We start from the raw sequence: 11661 nt of genomic DNA, 5'->3' as shown, positions 1-11661 counted from the left end.
GAATGCCCTGTTATATTTATAGGTTATATTTATATTGTAAATGTTTAACCATGTTATAGTCACATTTTCTAATATTGTGATGTTACTAATTATATTAGATAGTAAGTGTTAGTGATAAGTGGTTGTTTTTTTTTGTATAGTTATATAAATTACATTAGATAGTAAGTGTGAGTGATAAGTGTTTGTGTTTTTAGTATAGTTAGATAGTAAGTGTGAGTGATAAGTGTTTGTGTTTTTAGTATAGTTATATAAATATAAATGTCATAAACAGATACTTCATTAATAAATAAAATAAAAATATAAGGAAACAATTAATAACTAAAATTAATAAAAAATGAAGTACTAAAAGAAAAAAAAAACTGAAGTGAATAGCTTTTGTGTTTTAGTAAATAAATATTTTCAATTTTAATGGACTCTCTGAAAATATTGCTGTAAAACAAATGTCAAATTACATAAATAAATATGTATAGATATGTTTAGTTGGGCCCATCATACTTGGGCTTGGAAGTATTGGTTTATAGTTAGTTTAACTTGATCAAAGTGTGGGGATCCAGATTCGAGCCCAAGAAAATGACACGTGAGAAAAGTTGTTTAGATAGAGTTTTGATGAAAGTTGCTCCATTTTTCATTTTACAACTCCAGTACCTTTTCATTTTTCTCTTTTCTCATCTATATTCATACTCTTACTTCACTTTATCTCACTAATTCATCTTTTATATTTTTGTTTTTTTCTCTTATAGTTATTATAGTTATTATTATTTTATACTTTGATTATACGAACTCGTAAGAATATGAGGCTAAACAGCTAGATCCGATGGTTTAATCGGAGAATAAAGATCTAGATGTGAAGTTTTGTTGTTTCTTATATAGAAAAAAAAATAGTTGGTGCTTTGTCTCTTTTTTTTTTTCTTGAATGCTTCAGCTTGGGTAGCCGACGGCGGTTGTTGACAGTGCTCTTCGCCGCCCATTTATTTTCCGGCGAAACTAACCACCGCTTCGTCTCCTTGTCCATCAACCACCAAACCTTGTCTTTCTGGACGCTCATTACCCAAATCTTCATGATTTTAAGATAAGTTTATCTCCCTTGTGTATTCGATTTTTTTTCTTCAAATCAGATTTCTTTTTTTTTTTTCTTTGGGGCTGAGTTTTTTTGATATCCAAGTCCGTTTTCCATTTATACATTGTTTTTCTGTTTTAATAACAGTTTTGTTGTTTAAACAACGTTTTTTTTTCAGAACCGGGTGGTGGTGGTAGTCACCGACGTCGGGTGTTACCGGAAGTGGCGGCCGTCGATGGCTTTTTTTTTTTTTTTTTTTTTTTTTGTAGTTTAGGATTTGGTAATTTGTATTGATGAGTATTTTGTGGTTAGAATAAACAACGGGTGGAAAGGAGGTTAGAATAAGCAATGGTTTTTGTCTTAGTATGGTAATGGAAGAAACTCCCAGAAGATACTGGAAATGCAGAATAGAGTAAGGTGAGAATAAAAAAGGTGAATGACAATAAAAAAAAAAAAAAAGTGAAATGACGAAAATGCCTAAAGGAGGAGCTTAGAATAAGCAATGGTTTTTGTCTTAGTATGGTAATGGGAGAAACTCCAAGAAGATACTGGAAATGCAGAATAGAGTAAGGTGAGAATAAAAAAGGTGAATGACAAAAAAAAAAAAAAAAAAAAAAAAGTGAAATGACGAAAATACCCAATAGTTAATATGGTAATTATTAGAATTATAATAATTATAATGAAAATGTAAAATGTGCATCCAATCACACCTTAGAAGCATAAATTTTATCTATATAAATGCCAATGTCTTTAGCCACTTGTATTGACCACTTCAAAATAGAAGTGTGAAGGGACACACTGTAATTATTAGAATTATAATTATAATAATTATAATGAAAATGTAAAATGTGCATCCAATCACACCTTAGAAGCATAAACTTTATTTATATAAATGCCAATGTCTTTAGCCACTTGTACTGACCACTTCAAAATAGAAGTGTGAAGGGACACATTATGAAAGACCACTTCATAATCTTTAGTGCTTATGAACCCCTCTTCAAACACTAAGTGAATCAACATATACACCCTTTTTAACACTTCATCCAAAATAGTCTGATCCCTTGCACACTCTTTAATACCAAAAGCTATGCCTCTCTATTCACAAAAACTCAAACGAACTATTTGATTCATTTTAACTCTCAATATCCTGTCATTGTTAACAGTAGAATCACACCTTCAAACTCAGACCTTTCAACCTCAACTTTCACAATGTCACCAGCATATCTCCTAAACCTGAACCTCTTGTTCATCTTAGCTCTAAGATCACCATCTGTTCTTTGTGTAGCAGCAACCAAAACACCACTAGAACTACCCTGTTTATCACCAACACCCCTGACAATATCATCCCCCTCAATTTGAGTCTCCTTGGATTGCTCCCCCTCAATACCTGCATCATTTAATCTTTTTCTTTTCTCCCCCTTTTTGACATCATCTAAAGGAAGAGAAGATATGAACTTTCAAATTTCAGTCTGTTAGCTTTAAGGGAAGAAATGTCAGGTGCAAACTGAAATAACTCGTTCATATACATTATAAACGATTCACAATAGTTGATTACATCGCGAGGTATTTGACCTCTATATGATACATTTTGCAAACATTGCATTCGTTTTTAAAAGACAAACTTTCTTTACATCAAAAGTTGACGGCATGCATACCATTTCATATTACATCCAACTATAATTGACTTAATATTAATCTTGATGAACTCAACGACTCGAATGCAACGTCTTTCAAAGTATGTTATGAATGACTCCAAGTAATATCCTTAAAATGAGCTAATGCACAGCGGAAGATTTCTTTATTACCTGAGAATAAACATGCTTTAAAGTGTCAACCAAAATGTTGGTGAGTTCATTAGTTTATCATAATCAATCATTTCCGTAATAGTAATAGACCACAAGATTTCAGTTTCCATAAATATCCGTACACTCGCAAGTGTATTAAAGTATTCTATAAGTTTTTGAGCGCTTCGGTAACCATACTTAACAAATAATGTGGCATATTCCCTTTATTATGAAATCTCCCTACACTGTACCAAGTGTAGTAAAATCGAAGTACTATGCAACCGTTTACGATACTAGAGCGACTAGCCCGGTTGGGGTTGTCAAACCCGATAGATCTATCAATAGGATTCGCGCTTACATGTTCTCACAACATGTAAATATTAGTTACCAAGCTATTAGGGAAAAATAAGCAAAGTGGTACAACTCAACGTAGAATATGTTTTTTAGTACTTGTGTCCATTTCGTAAAACAGTTATAAAACATCGCATGTATTCTCAGCCCAAAAATATATATAAAAAGGGAGTAATGAAACTCACAATACTGTATTTCGTAGCAATTATGTATATGACGGCACTGAACAAGTGCAGAGTTTGTCTCGGATTCACGAACCTATATCAATTATATATATTAAATAATATTATTAACATATAATATTGATAAAACAAGTTTATATATTAATTATATAATATTTTTACTTGTTTAAGTAACTAATTAGTTGTTAGTCTTATTTTAAATCTTATATAGATTTCCTGATTTTAAATAGTCAACTCCCGATAGGTATATCTCATACTGTGTTTGACTTCTATAGGTGTAAGAGCAATCATTGGAAAGGTATTTTAGTCCTATAACCAGCCATAATCGGCATATGTTCTGAATCGGAGTATAGGTTAGTTAAAATTTCATTTTGTCACAGGTGCGTAAATCTGTTTGCACAGTTCAATAATTCATCATAGGAATAGTCCGTAGGCTATGAAAAATAGCTAAACTCAATATTTTTAATTTCCCTTCTATATTTTGGTTATTAACATATACACTAACTGTGATGCCCCGTACAAAACCATCGTGTACGAATCATTAACAACAGGATCATTACAAGGTTAAGTACTACATGCTGTAATAAAAGAAGTTGCATTCACGATAAAAAGATGATGTCATAACTGACGTCAATTGTTTTACACCAACAGTATGCTTCTATGAATAGCAAGCATGAATAAATGTATATGACCCTTAGGTCGTTACAAAACATAGTTTCAAATGTATTAAAGTTTGAATGCAAGATAAACATTTCATGCGGTGATAACACTAGAGCAGCGGGTGTCTACGGCAAGACTAGCACGACAGCGGAAGCAAATAACCTTAAGCACCTGAGAAAAACATGCTTAAAAACGTCAACACAAAGGTTGGTGAGCTATAGTTTAAGTATAACAGTATGTAAGGTAGGCCACGAGATTTCAGTGCTACAAAGAGCGTTTCAAAACAGTATGATAAAGTATATGTTAACCGTGGGCACTTGGTAACTAACTTAACGTTTATACCCCCTGAAAGTACACTTGGCAAGTGCGTATGTCTACAAAGTATTAAACACTCGTTAAATGCTAGCGCTACTAGCCCGAGTGGGGATGTCAAACCCTATGGATCCATATATAAGATTCGCGTTCACCGGTTCAAAAACCAATGACTAAACGTTACCGAGCTAAAGAGAATGTTTATGCCGTTGTATAACCCACACATATATAAGTTTAAGTACTCGTGCCTAGTACGTAAAACATAAAATTCGCATGTATTCTCAGTTCCCAAAAATAAGTTAAAGTAAAAAGGGAATGCTATAACTCACAATGATAAAGTAGCGGTAAAGTATGACTCAGAAAGTAAGCAAGTAATGAAGGTCGTCCAAACGGGTCCTCAACCTAAGTCAAATAGTACTAAGTCAGTAAATCGTCCGAATAGGTTTAAAAGTATGTAAATAAGGTCTTAAGGGTCATCATCATTCATCATTAAACAAAAGGTGTAAAGTAGGTTTCGTTTATGAAAGTAGTTTAAAACAAAGGCTGAGTTCGGTCAGTCACCACGGCCTCAATACCTACTGAAATAAGGTGAGACCAGTGGCCATGGCTCCGTCTATGAGCCTTTAAGTGTGGTAAAAATTCCAGAAGCAAACTCGTCTTCGTTTGACCGTGGCGACGATCTAAGTGCGAGTAGGTCAGAATTTTCAGCACAACGTAAAAGGACATAGGGAAGATCGGAGGGCCATAAATCCTAAACCGTAACTCGGATTAAGACGAGTCCTATATGAAAAGTTATCTACTCGAAAAGATCTATCTGAAAATCTAGGTTACAGTAGCCTAGGTATACTGGTCTGTTACAGAAACTAGAAAACAGTAGGCAGGAGACAGAAATCAGAAAAATAGTGGGTTCCGGTGGTCTTGGTGCTTGATGTTCATCATGGTTCTCATCCTTGATGCATATAGCTTCAAGCGTACAACCCGTTGATGTGTTTGCATCATTTTCACCAAGGTTTGACCATCATAACCCAAGTGTAAGTCTAAGACATGACGCACAACTCACGTAAGTGTTGCAAGTGTTTTGATGAACCAAAGTTACATCAAAGTCTTAGATCTAACACATACATGAACTTTAAAAGTAATATTGAACTACAAACTTGAAAGTAAACTTATGAAATCAAGATCTTAAGATGTATAACATAGTTCTTAGTTTGATCTTGAAGATCCAAGACTCAAAAGTCTAGATCTAACATAAGTGTACAAAGTTATAATTAAAGAAAGCTTATTTGTGTGTTCTTGAACTTTCAAAGTTAACTTTTAGTTCAAAATTAATGAGATCAAAGTTAACTAGTAACATTTGACCAACAAGAACATAAATCATGAAATTAAAGTGCAAGTATAAGCTAAGTAATGAGTTCATGGGTTGCATACGTTAAAGATTCAAACCAAAGTTTGATCTTTAAGAAAGTAAACTTTAAAGTTTACTAACATGAATTACAAGTATGATTTCACAACACATGAACTTAAGTCTTTGAAACTTTAAAAGTAGAACATAAACTAGTAAGTTTATGTTCTTGAGTGTTCTTGTAAATACAAGATAAATGAAGAATCAAACTAGTAAGTTTGATCTTGTAACTTGTAAGTAATAATTAATCAATGAACAAGTAAGTAAATAATAACCAAAGATAAGTAACAACAACAAAAGAATGATGATGATATGTGTTGTATGGTTCGGTTTTTGTAAGAAAAGAAGAAGAGAAAATAAGTTCCATTTACTTACAAGAAAGAAAGAAACCTTGAGAGAAAAATGAGAGAAGTTACAAGTATTTTTTTTTTTTGTGTGTGTGAAAGTGAAAGCAAAATGCTAGCAAGTGAGTAATGAAAAAAAAAGTTGAACTCCCCTTGTAATACCCCAAAACCGTCGGCCAAGAAGTGGGGAAGGGAGGAGAGAGTTGTTCCTTGGTTACTTGTATGTAAAGCTTGAAAAAGTTGGTTAATGGATGGCCATGCATGGGGATTGTATGTTAACTAGATTCCTTAAGTCTTTAACTAACTAGTTAAGTTCAAATGGATTACTTACATGTATGTATGGGCTAACTAGTCCACTTAAGGGTGTAGGGTGGGCTTTATAAGCCCATGTTCAATTAAAAGCCCAAGTTGTATGTAATTAACAAATGAATCCAATTAAAGCCCAAGTAATTAACTAATAACCATAGTTAATTAAAATGATTAATAAAACTAATCATGAATGTAAATAATATGTGAAAATATTATTCGTGTAAGTTTCGTGTGTCACAAAGACATTTCGGGCAATTAAAGTCAAGTTCGAGCAATCATGGCAACATGTAAATGTAATATCGTACATTCGTTTAATCACAAGTATTAATAATAACAATTATTAATAAAATAAACGTTGGAAAATCCAAGGTCGTTACATTACCCACCTGTTAAAAAAAATTTCGTCCCGAAATTTAAGCTGAGGTAGATGGAGGAGTCGGGAAAAGGTGAGGATACTTCTGCATCATTTGATCCTCTCGCTCCCAAGTAAACTCAGGTCCTCGTTTGGCATTCCATCGCACTCGGACGATCGAAATCTTGTTGCGTTTCAAAGTTTTGATCTCACGATCCATAATCTCAAATGGTTCTTCCACAAAGTGAAGTTTGTCGTCAATCGTAAGTTCCTCAAGTGGTATGATAAGTTCAGGTGCAGCAAGACACTTCTTCAAGTTTGACACGTGGAAGGTAGGATGAACTGAGCTCAATTGTGCTGGTAGATCTAATCGGTAAGCAACGGGTCCAACACGTTCCAAGATTTCAAAAGGACCAATGTATCGTGGGTTCAACTTTCCACGTTTTCCAAAACGGATCACACCTTTCCAAGGTGCAACCTTCAACATTACACGATCACCAACGTTGAATTCAAAGTCTTTACATTTAAGATCGGCATAACTCTTTTGACGATCGCGTGCAGTCTTAATTCTCGCTTGTATCCGAGCAATCTTCTCCGTTGTTTCGTGGACTACCTCGGGTCCGGTGATTTGCTTTTCGCCTACTTCGGCCCAACAAATAGGAGATCGGCACTTGTGGCCATACAACGCTTCAAAAGGTGCGGCATTTATGCTCGAGTGATAACCGTTGTTGTAAGAAAATTCGACGAGTGGCAAATGCCTTTCCCAGGCCTTTCCGAAATCGATAACACATGCACGCAACATGTCTTCTAAGGTCTGAATCGTTCGTTCACTTTGCCCGTCAGTCTGAGGGTGATAAGCAGTACTCATGTCAAGACGAGTTCCCATGGCTTCTTGCAAAGAATGCCAAAATCTAGAAGCAAAATAGGGATCACGGTCGGAGATGATCGATAAAGGTACACCATGACGAGATACAACCTCCTTGATGTATAGTTGGGCAAGTCTCTCCATTGTATCCGTTTCCTTCATCGCTAGAAAGTGTGCAGATTTAGTAAGGCGGTCAACAATAACCCAAATAGTATCGTATCCGCCCACCATCTTTGGTAGCTTAGTGATAAAATCCATTGTGATCCTTTCCCACTTCCATTGTGGGATTTCTGGTTGTTGAAGTAAACCAGAAGGTCTCTGATGCTCGGCTTTAACCTTCGAGCAAGTCAAACACTTACCAACATAAATCGCAACATCCTTCTTAAGATTCGGCCACCAATACTGTTCTTTAAGGTCGTGGTACATTTTGCCCGCTCCAGGATGAATCGAATATCTCGATTTGTGTGCTTCTTCAAGTATAAGGTTCCGTAGATCTCCATAAAGAGGTACCCAAATTCTTCCGGCATAACATCGGAGTCCAGACTCCCTAACCTCAAATCGAGAGACAAGTATATTCAAATGTTCATGAGATATATTCTCCTCCTTGAGAGCTTCATCTTGGGCTACTCTGATCTGACTGTTGAGGTTCGAATGGATGGTGATGTTCAGAGCCCTAACACGAAGAGGTGTCGTCCTCTCCTTTCGGCTTAAAGCGTCAGCTACAACATTGGCCTTACCAGGGTGATAACGGAGTTCACAATCGTAGTCGTTGAGCATCCAGATCCATCGACGCTGTCTCATATTCAGTTGCTTCTGATCAAAGATATGCTGGAGACTCTTGTGATCGGTGAAGATAGTACTCTTAGTCCCATACAAATAGTGTCTCCACAATTTGAGTGCAAAGACAATGGCTCCAAGTTCAAGATCGTGAGTAGTGTAGTTTCGCTCGTGAATCTTCAATTGGCAGGAGGCATAGGCAATAACTTTTGATCGTTGCATCAGTACACAACCAAAACCACTCTTCGATGCATCACAATAAACAACAAAGTCGGCACTACCCTCGGGAAGTGATAGGATAGGTGCTGTGGTTAAATTCTTCTTCAAAGTTTGAAATGCTGATTCGTGTGCGGTTCCCAAATGAACTTCTTGCCCTTGTGAGTCAGTGCGGTCAAAGGACGCGTAATCAGAGAGAAACCTTCGATAAACCTTCGGTAATAACCGGCGAGACCTAGGAATTGGCGAATGTGAGTTGGAGTAGTGGGGGTCTCCCACTTGCTGATAGCTTCAATCTTGGCGGGGTCAACCTTGATACCCTGGTCGCTCACAACATGACCCAGAAACTGAACTTCTTTCAACCAAAATTCACAGTTGGAGAATTTGGCGTAAAGTTGCTCTTGCCTCAAGAGTTCAAGTACTAGTCGGAGGTGTTGCTCATGCTCTTCTTCGCTCTTAGAGTAGATGAGGATATCATCTATGAAGACGATAACAAACTTATCCAAGTACGGCTTGCAGACACGATTCATGAGGTCTATGAACACGGCAGGTGCATTTGTTAAACCGAATGGCATTACGAGAAACTCATAATGACCATAACGAGTTCTAAATGCAGTCTTCATTACATCGCTTTCTTTCACCCTCAACTAGTGATAACCGAATCACAAATCGATCTTTGAGTAGATGCTCGATCCTTGTAGTTGATCAAAAAGATCGTCAATTCTGGGAAGGGGATACCGATTCTTGATAGTCAATTTGTTGAGTTCACGGTAGTCGATACACATACGGAAGGATCCATCCTTCTTCTTCACAAACAGAATAGGTGCGCCCCAAGGCGAGAAGCTTGGTTGGATAAATCCTCGATCAAGTAGTTCTTGTAGTTGGCTTTGTAATTCTTGCATCTCGGAAGGTGCGAGTCTATAAGGTGCGCGAGCTACAGGTGCAGCTCCTGGCACTATGTCAATTTGAAACTCTATTGCTCTCTGCGGCGGCAATCCCAGCAATTCCTCAGGGAAGACATCGGAAAATTCGTTCACAATTCGAACGTTGTTCACGCTCTTCACCTCGGTTTCTACAGCTTTCACATGTGCTAGGACAGCAAAACGTCCCTTCTTCATGATCTTTTGCGCTTTCACGCAACTAATGAGGTTCAACTTCGAGGTACATCTCTCTCCATAGATAACCAGTGGTTCGCCATCTCCTTGTGGTATGCGAAGTGCTTTATCTCCACAGATAATATCGGCCCTTATCTTACTCAACCAATCCATAGCGACGATCACGTCAAAACTTCCCAATTTGATAGGTATCAAATCAATTTCGAAATTTGTACCAGCTATGTTGATAATAGCTCCTCGACTAATATGGTCAACTTTCTCAAGTTTTCCATTGGCGACCTCAACAAGCATACTCTCTTTTAACGAGACTAATGACCAATTAATCTTATCGCAAAAATGTCTACATACATAACTTCTATCCGCACCAGTATCAAACAAGACAGAAGCTAAAAGATTGTTGATTTTGAATATAACTGTCACCAAGTCGGGGTTTTCGCGTGCGTCCCTTGCATTAACATTGAAAGCTCTAGCGCGCGGTGGTCCGCCATCTTTTCTCTTATTTGGACATGCATTTCTGAAATGGCCCGTCTGCCCGCATTCATAACACTTCTTCGGCCCGTTGGTATTTCACTTCCCATTTAAAGTGGTGACCTTGCAGTCTTTGCCAACGTGCCCAGACCGTTGGCACTTCTCGCAGACAACATTGCAATACACAGTGTGGTGCTTGTAGCACCTCTTGCATTGAGGTAGGGTTCCCTTGTAGTTCGGGTTGGAGTTGGTGTTGTTGTTGGGGTTGGGGTTTCCACCGTTGTTGTTTCCTCTGAAACCCTCATGTCGTTTCGCCAGGTTCTATTCATAGTTTCTTCCCCTGTTGTTGTTGTTGTTGTTGTTGTTGTTGTTGTTGTTGTTGTTGTGGTTATCCCATTTGTGCTTCTCACTAGTACCCGCTTTAGACTTAGTTTTCTCCGGTTCATCGATGGTTATTTGATTCATTAAAGTATGCGCCATGCGCATCGCTTCGGGAACATTTGGTGGTTTGGATGAGGTGACGTTTCCCTTGATGCTCTTAGGGAGTCTCCAGAAGTTTCTTTCCATTCGCTTGAATTCTGGGGTGACCATTGTTGGACACATTAGGGCTAGTTCCAAAAATCTCCTGTTGTAACCATCAAGGTCGTTCCCAACGGCCTTTAACTGCATAAATTCCATTTCCATCTTTTGGATTTCGATTCTCGGACAATACTCCTCAATCATGGCACACTTAAATTCCTCCCATGGCGTAGCATACGCCTCATCAATGCCTTGTGCCTGTGCCATTGTGTTCCACCATGTGAGCGCGCCGTCAGATAGCGTGCAAGAAGCAAATTTGGTTTTGTTGTCCTCCGAACAGTTGCTAACTCGGAATACTGATTCAAGTTTCTCGAACCATCTGGTGAGACCAACCGGTCCCTCAGTTCCACTGAAGTTATGTGGTTTACAGCTCTGGAATTCCTTGTAAGTACACCTATTTTTAACGGGTTGAATAACCGGTGGTGATGGCGGTGGCGGTGGAGCTTGGGGTTGCATTTCCGCAATGGCTGCGGCTACACGTTCTTGGATCATCTCTTCAATTTGAGCAGCAGTAGGTGTGGATCGACTGTTAGCCATGGTGTTCTATACAAACATTTTGACTCGAGTCAAAATCCAGCATTCAATATATAATAATATAGTATATAACAACCAACATGTAAACAGCACAACACATGTTAATTAAGTAACGCAAGCTGATACAAGTACCGCAAAACACCATACAGTAACGTAAATAGAACACTTGTGCAAAAAGTAACATCACAAAGTTTCCATTCATTAATAATAAGTTTCATACATCATGATAGATTCGTACAATACATAAGTGAAATATGAAACTACAACTAGATTACATCATGAAATCTAATACAAAAGGTCCTACGGTGAAGGTGGGTGTAGGATGTCTAAAACCTGAGCCAACTGCTCCTCGAG

Source organism: Rutidosis leptorrhynchoides, chromosome 5, assembly GCF_046630445.1.
Source record: "Rutidosis leptorrhynchoides isolate AG116_Rl617_1_P2 chromosome 5, CSIRO_AGI_Rlap_v1, whole genome shotgun sequence".
Classification (NCBI taxonomy): Eukaryota; Viridiplantae; Streptophyta; class Magnoliopsida; order Asterales; family Asteraceae; genus Rutidosis; species Rutidosis leptorrhynchoides.
This window is presented reverse-complemented; position numbering follows the sequence as displayed.